This window comes from Empidonax traillii, unplaced genomic scaffold (genome assembly GCF_003031625.1).
Source record: "Empidonax traillii isolate 1590-97213 ecotype Southwest subspecies unplaced genomic scaffold, ASM303162v1 scaffold98:size2021230, whole genome shotgun sequence".
NCBI classification, from domain to species: Eukaryota; Metazoa; Chordata; class Aves; order Passeriformes; family Tyrannidae; genus Empidonax; species Empidonax traillii.
The window spans coordinates 1,198,795-1,218,233 of record NW_020955291.1 but is presented as its reverse complement, the minus strand read 5'-3'; the positions used below and the strand labels follow the sequence as shown (position 1 = coordinate 1,218,233).

Here is a 19,439-nt window from a genome sequence, read left to right as displayed (position 1 = left end):
GAGTTCTAAACCAAATCATTTGTGGGTGGTGTATACAGAGCTAAAAAAGGCTGTTTATATATTTAATGACTTAGGAACTGAATGAAACCATAGAAAATGCTCACAAATCAAAAAGGAAGTAGTCTCTTGCAATATGTAATTAGCACTTGTTAATCAAAGAGGAAAATGAGAAAATTGTATTCTTGTCCACAAGCTGTTACAAAGTCCTATATTATCACACATTACAACATTAGTTCCCCAGTAAATAATGGAAATATTAGACACAGCTGTTTAAAAAGTGAGCAAGTATATCAGAACTCCAAAGTACAAAATAACACACTGCTTATTAGGAGGACTTTAACTACAGGAGCAGTTAAGTTTACAGTACATACAAGTAAATCTTTAGAAAAAAGTTAGCCTAGGGCACAGAAGTAACACATAGAGCCTCCCCTAGGAAAAAAGTCTGGCCTGGGGACTCAGTCCTTTAAAAATATTAATGCTCTATTTAAAACCAAAATTTTGTGGTGAGGGAAATAAATGGAAGCAAAGAGGGAATGGGTTTCGGCCTTCTGCCAGATTTAAAGCATTTTAGTAAGACTGTCTGTCAGTGTCACCAGGAGAAAACGTACCCAAACCAACAAACTGCTTGACTGAACATATGTCTTCATACACAAATACTAACCCTCCCACAGAAATTCTAGTTTTGGATACATGCATCTGCCTCCAGGCAAAGCTCTGTTGCTTGCAACAGTATCTGAAATTTGGCTGAGCTGACAAATGACTATCATTTCTCACTTGCAAGAGTAGGAAGATCACTTTAAACAAAAAAAAACCCAAAAAAAAAAAAAATTCCATTCTTCTAAGTAGAACAGAGCAGACAAACTCTTTCTGGCTTCAGGTGAGATAATGGTCCTTAATTCAGGAAGTTTTGTTTACCACAAAGGAACACAGGAAACATTACGTTACCAAGTTTCCAAAACAATGGATTCAGTTAGTAACACAGATCCTAATTTCTTTCTTGTCCCTTTCTGTAAAATAAGTAACAGGTAGTTGAAACAGAATACTGAGAGTTATTAACACTGTAATAATAAGGATGAGGAAACTGCGACAATAAGCCAATGAATTAGCTCTTCTAAAAAAAGCACTGCTGTTTTAATGCAGCCTTTGGCAAAGCAGCAATCTGGCATACAGTTTCCCAATTCATGCTGCAAACCTTAAGGTTTCTTCCTAGGAATATCCTTATTCACTTGGTTTACTAATTGCTGAGTCAGTGAGCTGTTTGCACTGTCTTTCTTTTTACAAGCACGAACCCAGAAGATACTTTGGTATGCAGGAAAAAAAGGTACGCAGTTGATATATACATCATGCTTAAAACAAAAAGGAAAAAAGTAGTCAAGAATACTGAAAATCAGCACTGCAGCTCAAGGAATGCATAGTAATGTCCCCTAGTCCCAAAGCATCCATCCCCACATTCCTTTCTGACATTTCATTTGGATACAGGTTAGAGATAATTGAGCACAGAAATATACTGCAATCCAGAAAATTTTGCAATCTATTTCACAACACATGCCTAAGGAAGGGACAGAATGGTCAGGAAAAGACTGTTTACTTCAGCAACAGTGGCAGACTGGCATGCTCACTAAGCCAACAACTTAATCCTCAAACTTTGAGAGTTGCCGCTGTTCTTACACTAAATCTCACTAAATCGCATAATTACCACTACTATGTGGTAATTATGTCTTCTATTTTCTCCAATTCTTTGGGTTTTTTCAGTTATTCTGTATCAATTTTTCACCTCAATTTAAACACCTCTTTAGCAGCTGGCCCCGAAAACATTGTGAATTACACCATAACATCATGTGGGAAGGATTACTAATCTGATACCTGGCAGAATGCTTCAGAGTCTGAGAAATTTTAATTACTTGAAATCTCCATTAGTTATTCAGATATGAATTCGACCATGTAGCATTTTCAGTAACTGGAAAGATACCAGTTGTATGAACCCTTGCTTCCGTAAAACACCTGACTGATTCAGGATTGAGGAATTATTCTCGATATTCCAAAAAGGGATCAAACAGTAATCTTCCATATAGAAGCTCATCCCAGTGTACATCAAAAGCTAGGCAGCAATATGAAAACATGCAGAATATTTCAGTCTCTAATCAGCCCCTAAAATCAAAAGTACTGAAGATAAAACAATGTAACAAGTAGGCTAGGTACTTGCTATACTGAAAAGAAGGTCAAGATACAGAGAACTATGACTTACAGAAGAAAAAAAACCGAACATTTTATTTGATAGCAGGTATACTATACTAGAGGACACTTCAGCAAGCAGCAAAATGAAAGAAGGCACCTTTTAAAAATACAGTTAAAAACAATAAAAAAAAATGAATGCACTACTTTTATTCAGTCAACACTGAATTACTTTTATTCCTGATGGGAAAAATCTTTGGAAGTACTACACTCTCTTAAACCACTTATCAAAAAATGTTTAACTTGTCATTCAGAAAAGCAAGCAGGGAGCTTTCAACACTTTTGCACACCTCGTGACAGGCCCAAAACAAAACCTCCCAACTCATTCAGCTCCCAGTTCAACTTTTTGACAAAGTCATATGCTTAGCAAACAACTTCTTAACATTTCCTCAGGTAGAAAGTATCAACTAACTTTTTTGTATAGGTTAGGAAAAGTACTATGTTTTTCAGAGACTCAAATTCATTTCATCAAACTAGAGAAGCAGTACCAGCTGAAACAGCATTTCTAAGACCTTCCTCAGCAACTGAAAACTTGGGGCTTGCAATTACCCTCCCTGTGAGGTTCCCACCAAAACAGAAGACAATCCATTTGTCAAAATACCTGAGCTGGATTTCTATGATACGATATATGAACATTTAGCTTCAAATTATGTTGAAAGAAAATAGATCAAACCAACTTAAAAGTAGCATCTCAAGCACTTCATCAGCTTCAGAAGAGTAGCAAATGCTGAGAATGGCTATTTGCTTTGCAAGCTGAAGTGTTCTACAAACCAAGTTTGCTCAAACCACTGATTTGTCAGCATTGCTCTTAGATTTGCACCAGAGAGTGTTGCACACTTCCAGAAAGTAAGTTTTAAACAAACTCTAAATAAAAATATGATGACTTATATATGATCCTTTCAGCAAAAGCCTTATCAACCTTCCATATTTGTGGAAAAATTACATACAGAATGGAAAATTCAATTTTATTTTCCACATCATAACAACAACATTCTACTTACTCATCACGAATGAATATGGCAAAAAAGGTCTGTAAAAGACTATAGTTCAGTGCTATCTCCAGTATATGAATGTAAAAGAAAATTACAAGTATTTAAAGAAGATGTATATCTAACTTGTTATATATGGTCCATGGTTTGGACTACCACGCAACTTTTTGTTCAAAGGACATCACATCTTATCCAAATACATCAACTGTCTTTCCTACCTCCCAAACAATTACTACAACACATCCCAGGGCTACAGTGGTGCTCCCTATGCTGTAAATGAAAGCAGACAGTGTGTCTATTCTACATTTTACTGGGGTATATAAACTCATCCTATTTCTTGTGAAGATCCCACTGGTGTTTTCCTGGAAACTAAATCCTATGTCAAGAGTAAATTTTACCCTTGTCAGGGTCAAGAGGGGCAGGAAGAAAGAAGGTCAAACTGATTTTATCATGCGTGAGGTTGGCTAGATAGGCTAATCATTCTAGTAAAAAGTCTAACCTGCTTGCTACACCTCCATAACTGTCACTATTTGACAAAAGAAATAGGGAGATACTATTTAGCCATTTAAATATTTTTATTATCTTTTAGAGCAAAAATTTACATTTTATTCTCTCTTGCCAATTCTTCTGTTCTCATCTCCTATGGGTTTTATGCTGCCCAGTTACTGTCTGCCTTCATTTTGAGCCCCCCAATACCTTTAGACAATGCACTGACCAGGAGACTCTTCAATACTGTTTGTAGCTGCAATAAATTAAAAAATTGAAATGGTGAATGTCATTACTTCCTTCACATTGATCAGTGCAGTTGTCCATGGAAGACTGGAGATCACAGCTTTAGTCTTATCAACAGGATTGTGTACAAGATTTCCTATTAAAAACCTGTTCAGATGCTACTAAAGTCTCTAATTGTGACCCACCCTTAACTACTTTTATTCACTAGAAGAGGTAACATCACTTGTGCCATCTAGTCCCAATTTTCCTCAGTCTCAAACACTTGCTCTTTGAGGCAATATATTTCTGTAATAGCTTTCAACAAAACAATGCCTCATTATCAGATTTTGTTTTATTTTTTAAAGCAGAGGCAGGGTAGGTGACAGTGATGTTAAAAGTATGTCCATTCTTACATTAACACTTTATTAACAGCAACAACCAAGTCCCAAATCACATCACCTCATATCACCTAGTAGCATTCATTCAGAAAAGTGAGAGAATATTATGTTTATACTATTATTTGCAATATAAGAAATATTTCCTAATAGTTTCTGTGATGCTTCGCAGAATGTGTGGAATACGCCCATCAAAGATACAAGGTCATAATTAAGTATCCAACAACTGAATTTGAAAGTTGCAGTAAATTGAGATCTTTCATTCCTTTTCCTCATGCAATTCAGAAAGTAAACAACCTAGGTTATCACTCTAATTATACCAGCTTACATGCTTTACATGTATGAACCATGTAGTTGTTCATACTTTACATGTATGAATTGTCTGTAGTCTGCTCTCCTGTTCTCCCCTTTGGTTTTCCAAGAGAGGAACAAGAGATGTTGTACATGCAAAATAGTCACTTTAATAATCTCTTCTATGAGCAGCTTCCAATTACTCCTATTAAAAATAAAAAGCAAGAAAATAACACATTCAGTAAATTCATATTGAACAGTTCCTTAGCAAACTGTGGAAACTGTTTCAGGGAGAAGAAACTACATGACCAACTACTCATTAATGCAACCAAAATTTTAACTTTTACCACTATGTTCTTCTAAAAAAACTTCTCTGTAGCAACAGCTGGCTACCTTTATATTATTTAAAAGAACCAACTGCAGTAGGAGTAAAACAAACTGGAAAAAAAGTTTGATGTAATGTTAATCCTTAGAAATAAACTACAGTCTCTCTGCAAACAGCCCTGATTAAACCAAATTATGCTTCCTTGTGGGGTTGATCTCCCACAGAAAGCCCCTTGCTGCTGCCCCTTACGAGCTCTCCTATATTCCTCCACCTCCAAAATGTCCATTCCCCACACAGTACTACGATATCTTCCCTGTGTCTCTTAATTATTAAATCAGCAAGAGGTATCAGAAGCTAGGGTTTGTTCCAAGGTTTAGCTGTGCCATCTGGTCAATGAAAAGCTCATCTCACTGGTGAACTGGCAGGATAGAAAAGAATAGGTAATTGTTGAGTTGCCTTTCTTCCTTAGGATCAATTTTCTCCAAACCTGTGCCAATTTAATATTTTAGGGATTTCTGCCCATTAAGTATGACTAAAAGCAGTCTAAAAATTGGAGGAGAAGAGTGGCACAGGGTGAGCATGACAGAGGGTTGAAGGTGAACAGAGCAGATCAAACTGTCTCAAAAAGGCAACTTTTCCTCTCCAGCCAAAGCAAGTTTTGTTGCCTGACTGGGGCAGGCATTCATTCAACTAAAAACACTCTTAGCTTCTACAAGAATGACTACCACAGCACATGATGTCACCATATTTGACATAAGATTAGAAAACAGACAAACTGCAGGCAGAGAGCAGGACCCCAGCCAGTGCTGGTACAGCCAGGGAAATGCCCCTCCCATCACTTGAAGACTGGACATTTGATCCATACAGATGCAGCCAAAGCCAAGTGCTTTCAAGTTTTGTGTATTTACTTTTTGTGTATTAAAGTTTTGTCTTTAACTCTCCTCTCTCCTGAAGGATGCATGGAAAAAAACAAAACCAAACAACTAAAACTTTCTTTTTGAAGCAGAACAGAAAACAGTATTTCTTCCATAAATCTTCATTTACAGTAGACACAAAGATTTTCAGACATATACACAATTTTAAGATAGAAGCATTTTAAAATTTCCCTAGTTTTCCAGTTATGTTCCTTCATAAATACTCAAGATTTTATAAATACTTCATGATTTTTACCCCTCCATCTGAAATAAATCCCTTTTGGAAAAGGAAAATAATTCTTCAACAAGTTTGCATAAGACTGTCTAAATTTCTCCTTTTTGTGTCTGAAAGTGACTGCTCAGCACATTACAAATTTCATGATGCCAGACTATTAGCAGTTCCAGACACCACCAAAGAGTGAAACTAATCTCCTTTTCCTCCAAACCTAAGACTCAGATATGGAAATTTTAAACTTAGGGTTTGTCAGTTGGGCCAATGTGATCATTTCCTCTTCAACATGCCTGACAATAAATTGATTTCAATTTACTTCAAAAATGAGTCATTACTTTTCTCTTAAAGATGTCTTCTCTCACTCCCCTGGCATATCCTAGTTTACCTTTTTATGTAACAATTTAATAAATTGTTAAAACACAAAGAAACTCCAAGTTATTCAAAACATATTGAAATATCTCTAGTAAATTAAATTATGTCAAGAACTGACACGCAAAGAAAAACACAAAATTTTGCATCATTCTGAATACTCTCCAAGACCAGTACAGTAAAATGAACATTCTCAGCAAGCTAACTTTGAGGTAATTTCCTTCCTTTTTTTTTTTTTTTTTTGGAAATATTTGAGTTACACTAAAAGTGATGATGTTCTGAAAAAGGCTGAACTTCATTTTCAGACAGGCAGGTCTCTAAGATGTGAAACCATGTATCAAAGAACCCGAATTAATAGCGATTTCTATCACTTTGATTTCTTTCATACAAATTTCTCCACTCGCACTCTTGAATCATTACCACATCCTTCTGAATAAAAATTAATGTTAGACCCAACCACTCATTACACACCCAAACAAATGGAAGAAATGGAGAAATCAAAAATTATGGAAAACTTAAGTTGGTATGCTACAACAGTAACTGATATGAGCAGTTTTAAACTAACAATTAGCGAACATTTTACAAGTGATAGACATAGAATAACGAGAAATTCTTCTTGGGTTTGCTCCATAGAAATACACTGTAACACTCATCCCTGCAGATGGAAGCAGTAGTGAATCATAATTTCATTAGCCTGTGCAATAAAAGATATCTTTATTATAAGAAAGTTGGTATCAAATATTTTTACAGTCGCGGAGTTGAAAATTTAACTATGAAGATTGCAAGGCCAAACATTTGATTTGGAAACCAGTGCCTGACTTGCATGCTATTTAACTCTTCTGCATAGAAGTGACAATAAAGAAAGCCTGTTCATTTTAAAAAACATTCCATTGTGGATTCTTTGTTTAAAAGTGCTAATGATCCAAACTATTGGATTAGTGGAAACTAGGGACCGCAACTCAGTGCTATTGAACTCTACTGCAAATAACACAAGGTATTCCATTAAAAAAAAATAAAATAAAAGGCATTGTTTTTCTGCAGAAGCCTAGATGTTTTATGAAGTTTTCAACAAAAAGGAAAATGTGGTTAGAAAAGGAGTTGTTAGATGCCTTTCAAATATACATAACACTCCCAAAATATAAAGGAACTATTGTTTCAGCTCTTAGAAGTTCTTATTGTGTTTGCGAAAGCACAATTTTGGGGAAAAAAAGGTATAGTCACGATACTCTAAAACTGCATAAGAAAGCTTTAGTATCGTCCAAAGCAAGCAAATTACATATTGTTGTACTTCTGCGAATCAGATCACAGCCGAGATTGGGTCAATTGGTTTCTTGCATACAGCAGATTTCAAGTATTAGTTGCTTGCAGAAAAGTGATTAGTTTTCCTGGGCATGGAAAGACAAAATAAAATATATGATTTGAGAACTCTGCAATATCCAAAAGCAACTCAAGAAGAAACATGAGGAAGCAAGGAATGAAAATAATGACTAGTAAACATGGGGCTTGGTTTTCTGGGTTTTAGAGGGCTAGTTTTTTAAAGATTTAACAAATTCAATATACAATGTTACTTTGTTTCTTTTGGGGAATTGGTTACCTTAAATTTTTTTAAATTAACTACTGCAGATATAAAGATTTTATGATTTAAAACTACAGTGCCAAATTAGATATAGAGCCTGATAAGCATGTTTTGCTAGAGAAAAAAAGTTTCGTGCTGAGTCTGCATACACAATCTGCTCATTGTATTAAAATATTTTAACCAGTTTTAGTTTCTCACTAGACTTCTAGAATTCTTCATGTTTTTTAAACACCGTTTTTCATTTGATGAGATGACACCATAGCAGAATAATGTGAATAATGCACTTGAATTCGTAACACAAAAAAAAAGGAAAAAAAAATTAAAGCTGTACAATATGCCTTTTGAATATGCAAGCATGCAAGTTAAGACTTTTTTCAGATGCTCTTGTCAGAGTAACTCTGATTCTGATGTACTACATTTAGGTATCTATCTTCCAACTACACTTTCACAAGACATGATGAATTGTTTAATATTTTCTGCATGAGCCTGTTAGTGTTATTGGACAATGATAGTACCAATTTTTTTTCTTATTCTTTAACATTTTGTACAACTAAGTAGTATCTTGACTATCAACATAAAACTTATTTTAGACTTGATAAAATATTAATGCAATTCCCAGCAATTTAATGGATCTATTCACAGCCAAACATCAAATACAGATTTTAGAGCATTAAAAAACATTAATGAACACTATTTTTTTCTAAAGCTATACTAACAATACTTTTAAGCACATTGATAATCTAGCCTTCAAAATAACTAACCATTTACTTCTGGAACTCTGTGCAGCCGAAGTTGTCCTTAAAGATGATGTTGATCTACACAGTTTGAAACTACTTTAGTCTAATCTTCATAAAACCTGTGATACCATACATTAAAACTGATTTGAAGCTGAAAAAAAACCCTCAAACTAAAACATTTCTGATGAGTATACCATCTAACATAGCAGCAGCTGCCCCACTGTTCTGCTTTAGCAGGGAACTTGAGCTTTTACAAAGAGTGAAGAATTCCTGGGCATCCTTCCTGTCACATTATTCTCCCTATTCACTTCAGCGCCCAAATAAACCAGAGTAGAAGTTGAAGCAAAGGGACCACTGGGCAGCTTGGGAGTTTTTTCCCACAGCTATCTCAGACCACATGTCCAAACGGTTACCAGGTTGTTCTTTGAAGGGGACAGATAATTACATTAAAGCCTCAAGTAAACCTGAGTTTAACTTACTGGACTTTTCTATCCTATCTGTAACCCTTTCTATACACAAACAGTACTGGAGCAAGGAGCAAGGAGCATGGTAAGAATCTGAGAAGACTGTAAGAAGGTACAAAGAGTGTATAATTTTTGACATATATTAAGGCTCCTGGAAGTGGTATTATCCTTTTCTACTCCCTAAAGTTATTGAAAAACTTTGTATTTTTCATGCCGCTTCCGAGACTTTCATTTCACAAAAATAAACCACAAAATCAAATATTTAAGAATGTCAGCATGAAAAAATACTTCAATTTTATAACCATTCTTTGCAGACAGAGAGCCTTAAGGGGCAAGTTTTATTTTTCTTGAAATATAAATTTTAAAAAAAATGTATGTAAATCATAGTACCTCTGCTGCACTTTTAGGAAGCTTGGTATTTGTTGTATGCTGTGTGTACTTATCCAGACTAGCTCCAGAATCTGAAGACTCAAAACAAAACAGGTTTACTAAACTGTTCCTTATTAAAGTACCTATATTTCTTAAACTTCTAAACAGAGACTACCAAAGAAAAAATTGCTATAGTATGTTGGAAAAGGGATGAACAAAGTTACACACTGGTAGCAGGGGCAGGGGTTTTCTTAGCTATTCTAAGTAGACCTGTTATCTCTTTGAAACAGGACTGCTCTGGTATGCTGTCTTCAACCATTTTTCAAAGATAAAGACAGCAGACATTTATTTCATTCACATGACACTATAGACAATAGAGTTTAAAACCACAAGCTGGTCTGAAAAAAAAAAAAGTTCTGTGAAAATGCATCCTTAACTTCCTCATGACAAACTCACCAGCTGGACCTTCAAGGTAGTATTCTTATCCGCAGAAACTGAAATAATTCCTTACAGAAGCATTGTCTGGAAATAACAGTGAAAGCTGAGTTTTGCATCTAGAATTAGGATTCAGCTTCTGTGTTTGAAAAGTGTATCAATCCCAATTACCTTGAGTACATAACGAACTGAAAATTAAATAAATCCATTAATTTAATTTTAACTTAAATGAGTCCTTAAAGATACTTTAAAAATGCCCCATCAGTGAATGCTCTCTCTTGAATGTATTTAATGCAGAAACATAATGAACAGGATACGCACATAAGGGCCTGGGCTGTTCTTAATGCTAAATTATTCATAATGGTAATCAAACTGATGCATGTCACCAAGTGAAAACACAACTGTGATCAGTCCTATTTTTTCCCCTACAACTAATATGCATTTGGACCATCTGAAGATTCAGATGTACCTTTGGTTTAGGGTTTTTGTTTTAAAAAAAACCTATCACCTAGCAAAGTTAAGAACTGACCACATAAAATTACATCTGCTGGTTACCCACTTTTGGTTGGGGTGAGAAACAGCTTTATGCTTGATCTCGGTCCTTACTCATCCTGGTCACAGTAGTTAAACTCATTTTAACACACTGTAGTGGAAACATCTAATTAAGATCAGTACTAAATACCTCTTTCTCTTTACAGACATCCATGGTCATTTGTTCAGTTTCTCATTCTGCTTTTCAGTCAGCTACTTAATTCAGATATCTAATGAGCATTTCTAAATCTCTCTCGACATACTGACAAGTGATTATAACCTGTTACCAGTATTCTCATCCCCTGGTTTGTTCCTCACATCCCCTGGTTGGTTCCTCAAAAACAACTCAAAAAAAAAAAAAAAAAAAAAAAAAAAAAAAAAAAAAAAAAAAAAAAAAAAAAAAAAAAAAAAAAAAAAAAAAAAAAAAAAAAAAAAAAAAAAAAAAAAAGAGAGAGAGAGAAAAAGAAAAAAAATTTGTTTCCCTCTCCCTGGAAGAACCTGGTATTATCAATTTCCTTTTAATTTTCAGCATAATTCTAATTATCATTCCCAGTTTTCACTACAGCATTGCTAGTATACAGAGCACAAGCTTAAAAGGTATGAAAAAAGCTAAGATAACAATGACCTGTGGCTATGGAAAAGAAAACAGATTGGGATTCAAGTTCTTCAGGTTCTGTTGGCCTTTGTCATAGAATCACAGAATTAACTAGGTTGGAAAAGACCTCTGAGATCATCAAGTCCAACCTATAAACGTTTTCATGTTGTGCCTGTAAAACGAGGCTAGTATTCCTGCCTCCTGTAGAACTACTTACTGTGAGATATTTATGCACTGTGTTATTATCATCATTCCCGTGGCTGACAGGAAGCACCAGCTGAAACTCTGGAATCTATTCTAATGCACTGTAAAAATAAAAAGTCAAGGAACATGTCATACCCTCTTGCTTGTCTTTAACAAGTTTTCACAAGCAACTTGGATGTTGAATATCATTCTGACTCAATTGTTCCACTTAACCAGGATGACAAATTTTGTTTTACGAGTTCATTTACACATGAGGAACTCTCTTACATGAAGATATTTTGGAATTCAACACGAAAAGAGTGCTGCATCCCATTACCAAGAAACACTATTTCTACAAAAAATGTTAAGAGTTTATCTACAGTAAGAAATCCTATCCAAAACATAATTCCTAGAGATTCTAACACTTGCACTGCTTAATCAATACTCGTACTAGTGAAAGCAAAGGAGACTTTCCAAAACATTTACAATATTACACTGGCTTCCAATTTACAGGACAAAGTCTTATAAAGCAAGATGAGAATTATAGAACAAAAGAGCAGTTCATACATTCTGCCTACAAAGGATGCTAATGCTCTTTCAGCTAGACAGCAAAACACTGAACTAGCTTATCTTTTGGATAAGTTTTCTAACAGAGTATAAGTTTCTGAAAGTTGATACCGGCATGGCATGAGAGAAAAAAAATTATGAAAACACTTTCCTCCTTAATTAGGAATGAATTTCACAGCAGTTGTACATTAGCTGGTCCCAAGGTTGAACTTCCACAGCAGCCAATTGCTGCTGCTTTTTACTGTTCTTCACTAGCAGTAACTTCTTACAGGAAAGCAAACACAAATGTCTTGAGGACCATCATTATTACACAGAATAGCAACATAACACATTGTTCAATATCCCTATCTATACATTTATTTTAAATGCTGAAAAGATCTGATAATAAAGGAAAAACACATGAGCTGAAACTATCAATGTCAGTTGCTGTGGTCATTAAAAACAGATTCCGGTGAAAAGGCACCATTACAAAGCTCTTATTGTTGAGGCTAACTTTAATTCCAAAGACACAAAACTGACTACTCTAATGCCAAAAGCAAATACCTTGGCAAGAAAAAAAAAGTTTTGAAGCTACTTCCCAATCAAGTTCCATACCACAGTTACCTACTACTTAAAGGCAGAAGAAGTGAAGGGAAATAAAAAAAAAAGTTGTGTTGGGTTTTTTAAATAATTGAAAATCAAACCCTGGATTACAAAAGCAAGGGTGGTAAATTCTATCAAGAAACAATTTTGGAAAACTATCTTGCCAAGGGTACATTTTCTTAACTAAGCAGGTCTCCAAGCACATTTGCTTTCAGTGACAACTGAGGTTATCAACTAGACACACCTTTCAGTGTTGATTGTATAGTTCCATTGGCCCTTCAAACAAAGACACAAGGAGTCAAAATCTTATCTCCTACAAGAAACTACAAACCATTACTCAGTAATGTGCATTATCCAGGGTTTTAGAATTCAAGTTATTTCTCTCTCCTGGATTATAAAAAGACCTTTATGTGAACCCAATGGTAAGAATGGCTCAGTGAGCTGGGAGTTACTACAGCAGCACATGCGTGAGATATTTATGCAGTGCTCAAAGTCACAAGATTCCAATTTAGCTGAAAGTAAATGCTGCTTAAGAACCTTCGTATTTCATAGTGCAAAACCGTATTTAAGTAATCAAAAAGTGAATAATAGAGCAGTTAGCCAGCTCTTTAATACATTAGCTAAAAGTATATCAATTCCATTGATTTTTACAATGGGCTGATTTCACATAATGGATTAAGCTCATTAGAAAGGCCATAAATGGGAAAAAATGCTTTGCCAGAATTAGTGGAAGATGGTGTCAAAGTGCTTTTGTGACAAGCATACAGTTAAAACATTTTATTTGGGGATGCTAAATTTAGAATACTTCTGTCAAGAATAGACCTGGTGCTAACAGTTGAGTAAAAGCCATGATTTCAACACTGCAGATATATTTTGCAGATTTCAGTTACATTTTGCTTTAAATATTTTATTTCTACCTAAGAAACAGGAAGCTTGGACTATGAATACGTAATCAAACTTCAACACGGCAAAAGGTTAACAACAGGATGCTTCAAGGATCCATAAAGCAAGCAACATCTAAAGGTACTAATTAATGAGCTGAGAAAGAAAGTAGAAACCTTGGCACTTATATAGGTTAGTAAAGTACATAAGACCAAAAATGTAACCAACTGAAAGCTAACTGACCATGATGTACAGGTAATACAGTGTCAGACAAAATTCCATGTTAATAAATGCAGAAGAAGTGCCACTGCAACTTAAACAATTATTAGTATGGTCAGCAACCTTCTAAATTAAGTAGGTCTAGTATAAACAAGAGGATTACAAGCATCCCTGTGGAACCCAGGAAAGATCTATGCTCAGTATGAAAACACTACTGTTGAAAATTAAAAATATCAAGATTCAAAAGCAGCACTGGCAAGCATTAGCAAAACTGTGGTATCTTCATATAAAATTAATGTTTCATTCTTAATCAATACCTGAAAAAGGCTGCTGCAGTATAAGATTAGATGAAGAATTAGAAATCAAATACAAACACTCACAAAGCAAAACATGAAAAACCAGAGTTACAAAAAGACTAAACAATGTAAGCAGAAGAGAAATAATTTAATCTCCAGAAACAAAGATGCTTCTCAGTGAAAGAGGGAAGTATATAGTTGAGAGGTATGCTATTATGATACAATACATAATTAAATATTCAAAGTTATCTTCAGTAAGTCTTTATTATAAACAATCTGTCAATATTCAAAGGAAAATAAAAAAATGGACTGAGATGAGGAGCATCCCATTTAAGGATCCAAGCCTAGTTTTATTAAGTTCTGGTGCAAAACCCATACCATAAAAGAAAAATTCAATATTTGCCTCTTTTAACACTTCTATCTGTCATGAGCTATTCATTCAGATAAACTCCAGATAACCCCCCGTGTCACAATTTCAGTACTAAAAGCACCATGCTGACTATGCAAGGGAGGAGCGGGGCACCAAAAACCAACCTTCCAAACAAACTTTAAAAATTAAGATCCTAAAGAGCAACACCAGAATGAAAAACATGTGCTATAACTTAGCCTGAAGGACACCACTACATACTTCCAGATTTTGGTTATAATTTAAGACAGATACAAGAACTCAAAAATTCTTGATAAAGCGATCAATTAGGTATGAAACAGCACCATTTTAAAAAGCACAACAACAACTGCTAAAAGGTATTTTAATGCATCTTACACACACACACACACACAAAGTAAATAGTTCTATTTGAATCTGTAGGTTGTTCCTTTTCCTTACAAGCACTGACAGTTCCCGATACAGGTCAACTTGCATCTAGAGGTGTTTCCTGCACTTCCACACAGAAGCCACTTAAAGACACAGGCTGGGTAAGACTGCAGAGCCAAAGACCATACCATTTTGGTCCCATGAATCAAACTTCTCTGCTAGGTGGATGGTCTGACACTTATGTGCTCTAAAATTAAAATAAAAAAAAAAATCACTACAAATATAAAATGTCAAATCTGTCAATAATCTCTTGCTTCTTGAACTAAACATAATGTAAATTGCATTCAAAGGATTTAAGTACTTGGAAGTACTCAATTCTTAGATGAGTGTCCCTTGAGCTACATTTTGTTCTTAGCCCAAAGACCAAGATTACACTATTTCTGTGACAGGGAAAAGAAAAATATTTAACAAGTTTATAGTTAACATATAGCTTATTAACACTTATGCAACAAAGACAGCAGGGTACTAAAGCAGCAATTTGTCATTGAAATTTATTACAAAGTACCTCCATTCTTTTTCTGTATAGCTTATCCCTGAACTTATTTGAAAAAATCCAGTATGAGATGATGAGGGGGGAGGAATAAATCTTTGTATAAAAGTGAAACAGTACCACCTCACCACTAGGCTATGCAATGACTGTAACATGGTATTTTTAAAGCATTTCCATGACTTTCATTAGTGTCTTTGAATTGCCCTATTCCTATAGGAACAAGGTATATGAGAAATAAGGTATATCCATTCATGCAGCTTCTATGCTTCTAAATAGACAAACAGCTTCCAGGAATAGTCCACGTGTTGTCATTATCACCTTGATCTCAAGGGTGGCTTGCGTGTGGTGTCCTTGCCAGGTATCGTTTGTATCATTTTTCTTAAGATGACCATGCTGCCACAATCTCCCTATTTGACAATATTTGCCTCTGATGTGCATTCATGTTTCACAGATCAGGCTGATAAAGTGCAGCAAAATCAAATTCAGAGTGCTAGCAACGTCACTCAAAAAACAGGCCAGCATCACAGGAGAACACAGACAAAATATCAAGTCACAGAAAACGACGAAGCTTGCACTAGAAAGTAAAGTGCTCTCCCAGTATAAGCAATCCTTTGTATTTACAAGAAAGCTTCTGTGGTGTTCCAAGTGTTCAGAGTAGCATGATCTTGAATGCCTTTGCAAAGGAGCGAAGTTGAGAGCAGCAGTGTATAATAATACATGGTTAGTTACATAGTTTTGGTTTGCACAGCTGTTGGCTATGTTCATTTACAGTTCATGTAGTGCCAACATCATTTATATAAACAGAAGACTGTTTCACTCCTGTTCATCGCCATAAAAGTTATTTCTCTCAGCAGCTGCTGCACAAAAATCAGTTTCTATTTCAGTATCTCACCCAGTAAGTTTACAAAGTAGCAGGTTCTAGAGTTTGCTAAAACCAAGGAGAATCTAAAGAAACTTGCCTGGACTTAATAATAAAAGGGGAGCAGAGGTGGAAAAGGCAGACAACACACACTTCTGCTTTCTTGAAGTGGAAGGAGGTAGTAACCCTCTGTTAACACGGGTAAAGTCACATGAAAACCAAGTTCCTGTAGGCAACCGCTTGGAATGAGTCTTAGCTTCCCCGACCCTCCTCAGCTTTATAAATTAAAAGGAAATAAAATAGGGCTGATCCGGATTCCAGCAGATAAGAGAAAGTCTAAAATATTAGTCACATGTTACATAATAAACATTAACTGAACGAACTTGATATGACAGCGGTGCAGAGGTAGAGCCGGGGATGCTGCCCTGGTACTACCTCTCTGCACACACACACACACACACACACACACACACACACACACACTCAAAGGCACGCTGCCGGAGGCTGTGACACACAGCAGCTCCCGACCCCTGGAAGCAGCAACAGGACGTCCCCAGTTCCCCCGGCCATGGAGCACCTCGGGGAGCCGCCGGAAGGCAGCCGCGGGCTGTGTGTGCCTGTTTCCCCCGGCGGCTGCCCCCGGGCAGCACCGCGGCGGGGCCACCCCGCTCGGAGGAAGCGGCGATCGGCCGAGGCGGCGGCTCCCCCGCGGGCGGACCGAGAGGGAAGAAGCCCGGCGCTGCCTAAACTTGGCGCTTCCCTTCCCCCGAGCCCCAGCGCGGGGGGAAGCGGAACCCGAGGCGCCCGGAGCCCACACTCACCTCGGCCCTCCTCTCCGTCGCTGCGGGGCGGGCGTCGGGGAGAGGCGAGGGGCTCCGCCAGCCCCGCCTGTCACCGGACGCCCGAGGAGCAGAGTCCAGTGGGGTAAATCCTCCAGGCGGCGGCGGGGACGGGGACGAGCCGCGCTCCGCCCGCTCGTCGCGGCGGCCGCTGCCTGGCACCAAGTTGAGGCGCGGCCGCCGCTGCCGCTGCGTTGCCGGCGGCGGCCGCTACGGCCACGGGGAGCCGGCGCCTCCGCTCGCCGCCTCGCCCCGCGGCCGGGAGAGCAGCGCCGCGCCGCCGCCGCCTCGGCCCCCCTCTTCCTGCGGTGTCGGGAGCCGCGCTCCGGACGCAGCGGATCGGTCACACGGAGCCCCGCGGAGGAACCGCTGCCGCCTCCCTCGGCGCCTCGGAGCCCGCAGCTGCAGCCCCCCGGCAGCGCCCGCCCTGCATGCCCCGCGCTCCGCCGCTCCCGCTGCTGCCGCCGGCGGCGGCGCCCCCGCCCGCTCTCCCGCGCACGACCGCTGCCGCCCGACCCGCTCAGCGCCGCGTCTCCATCACCGGCGGCGGCGGCGGCGGCGCGGGGAGGCGGGACCAGCGAAGAGGCGGTGACCGCCCCGCTCCGCCCCGCCGCTGCCCCGGATGTGCGGGGGTCGCCGCGGTGGGGTGGGGGTGGTCTCTGTCGCGGGGGTTCCGATAGCTGGCGAGGTCAGGGACTGCTGCCCACCCCAAGATAGCAAAGCCGGCGGGCGCCGGTACCCTCGGTCCCCGCCTGTCGCCGTGCGGGGTGCGCTGCTCGCTTGGGCCGGTTCAGGTCCAACACGTGTCGCCCTGGGGGCCCCTGGCTGAGCGGGGTGTGCGCTGCTTCGTGCACGGCCCTGCCGGCTGTGGGTGCGTGGCCGCAGCCTGGGTTTGCGGCTCCCCGTGGTGTGTTCCCTCGGGTCTGTAGCCGGTGAGCAGGTGTGGTGTTTTCCTGTGTCATCCCTGCTGCGCTGGCACCTGCAGCACCCGCGGCTCCGTGTGCCTTAAAGTAGGTTGGGGCTGTGAGGACGTGCGAGAACCGCGTGGCGCCGAGTTGTCCTTCCCACGCCTTGAGATGGGGGTCAGCGGCAGCTCCCAGCTCCTTGCTGGGCCACGGGTGGTTTTGGCACAGCTTGGGTACCGTCAACGTGGTGCCCCAGCAGCGATGTTGGGACCCATGGCCGAAAGAACTGTTGCAGCGGGTCATTGGGCTGCAGCAAGCCTCTTTTCGTCAGTGGGCCCTGGGCAAGGCAGCATCAAAATGGTAAGACATCTGCCCTAGAAACATGTTTGTGGACTAAGATTATTCAATATAACTAGAAAATTACTTACCATACACAAAACCACACACCCCTCAAGATATATTTTTGACACTTGAATTCTGGAAAGTGTTTTATCATCTTCCTACTCTTAAATTCAGCTTTTTACAGCTTATAGATCAAAGTTCGTATGCCCTCTTTAGAAAAGTCTAAATAGCAAAGTTTCAGTGAAGAAAACACTGGGTTTCCTTGACGAGTGAATCTTAAGTCTCTGAAGTGATGTACAACTTTAAAGAGGTATTTGTTTACAGAACCCGAAAACCACGCTGTGCTCATTATGAACATTTTTAACAAGTTCCTTGGCAGAAACCCTATATTCAAAATAGAATTTAAACAGGGAAAGGAAAAAAACAATGTGCAGACAAAGTTAGGTGAGTGCCAAACACGTGTCAAACTGATGCCTCATAATTTTGTGGGGAATTTTGCTGGTGCTTCCACTTATTTCTCTCTTTAAAGATGTTTCTATTCAGACGCTGACTGGAACTAGCCCTTTACCCACCATACACTGCCACTAGTTCTACGGTATTTTTATTTTTTCCTACTGATTTTTTTTTAGACTGACCTTTTTTTTCTGTTTGCCACATATGCAGGTGTTATTTGCTCTTGCCTCCTTCAGAAGTAACTTAGGCCTCTTTAAAGGCTCTTAGGTTTTCAAATCATTCATTTGCGATGCTTTTTCTTCAGACAACACCAGAATCCTCATATGTCCCTGCAGATCTGTTGAGGAGGAGTACCTAATTTGCTAGGTAGAATACACGATCCTGTTTCTCCATATATTTTGATGTATATTTTGAAGCTGTTTCAGGCCCAACCTCTTTAAGCAGGAGAGTGCCAGACTGCAGCATGGTGGTTGCACTTGAATTCCATCTACCTGCTCTCACCTCACTGGGGAAGAGTCAAAAGTGCAGGATGGATTCCTGAGGAGACATCTAACCAGGGTGAGCTGAGGATTAGACTAAAAGGGGATTTGACTAATATTGACAGAAATCGTTTGAATAAAAAGCATTTTGACAAACACTTAAAGTTGTAGTCAGGTGACAGAGTAAACATTCCTGTGAAAATACCAAGGTAGCCAATGCATAAACAGTAGGACAAGGAGGCATTCTTAGCCCAGCACAGGGCTCTCACATATGTTCACCTTCAGTAAGCTGAATGGGATTCCTTGTGTGCTTAAACAGCTTAAATGTTTGAGCTCTGCTGTATTGCTCAGCTGATTCGTTGAA

General features: G+C 38.8%; 1 protein-coding gene across 1 annotated transcript in view; it reads right to left on the bottom strand.

The window, feature by feature from the left end:
* Positions 1-17,074, bottom strand: part of GALNT1 (polypeptide N-acetylgalactosaminyltransferase 1) — an 86,909-nt gene extending 69,835 nt beyond the window's left edge. The window contains exon 1 of the mRNA XM_027881886.1: positions 16,879-17,074. The gene's annotated coding sequence lies outside the window, so the exon portion shown is untranslated. The remainder of the gene's footprint in view (positions 1-16,878) is intronic.
* Positions 17,075-19,439: the final 2,365 nt, after the last annotated feature.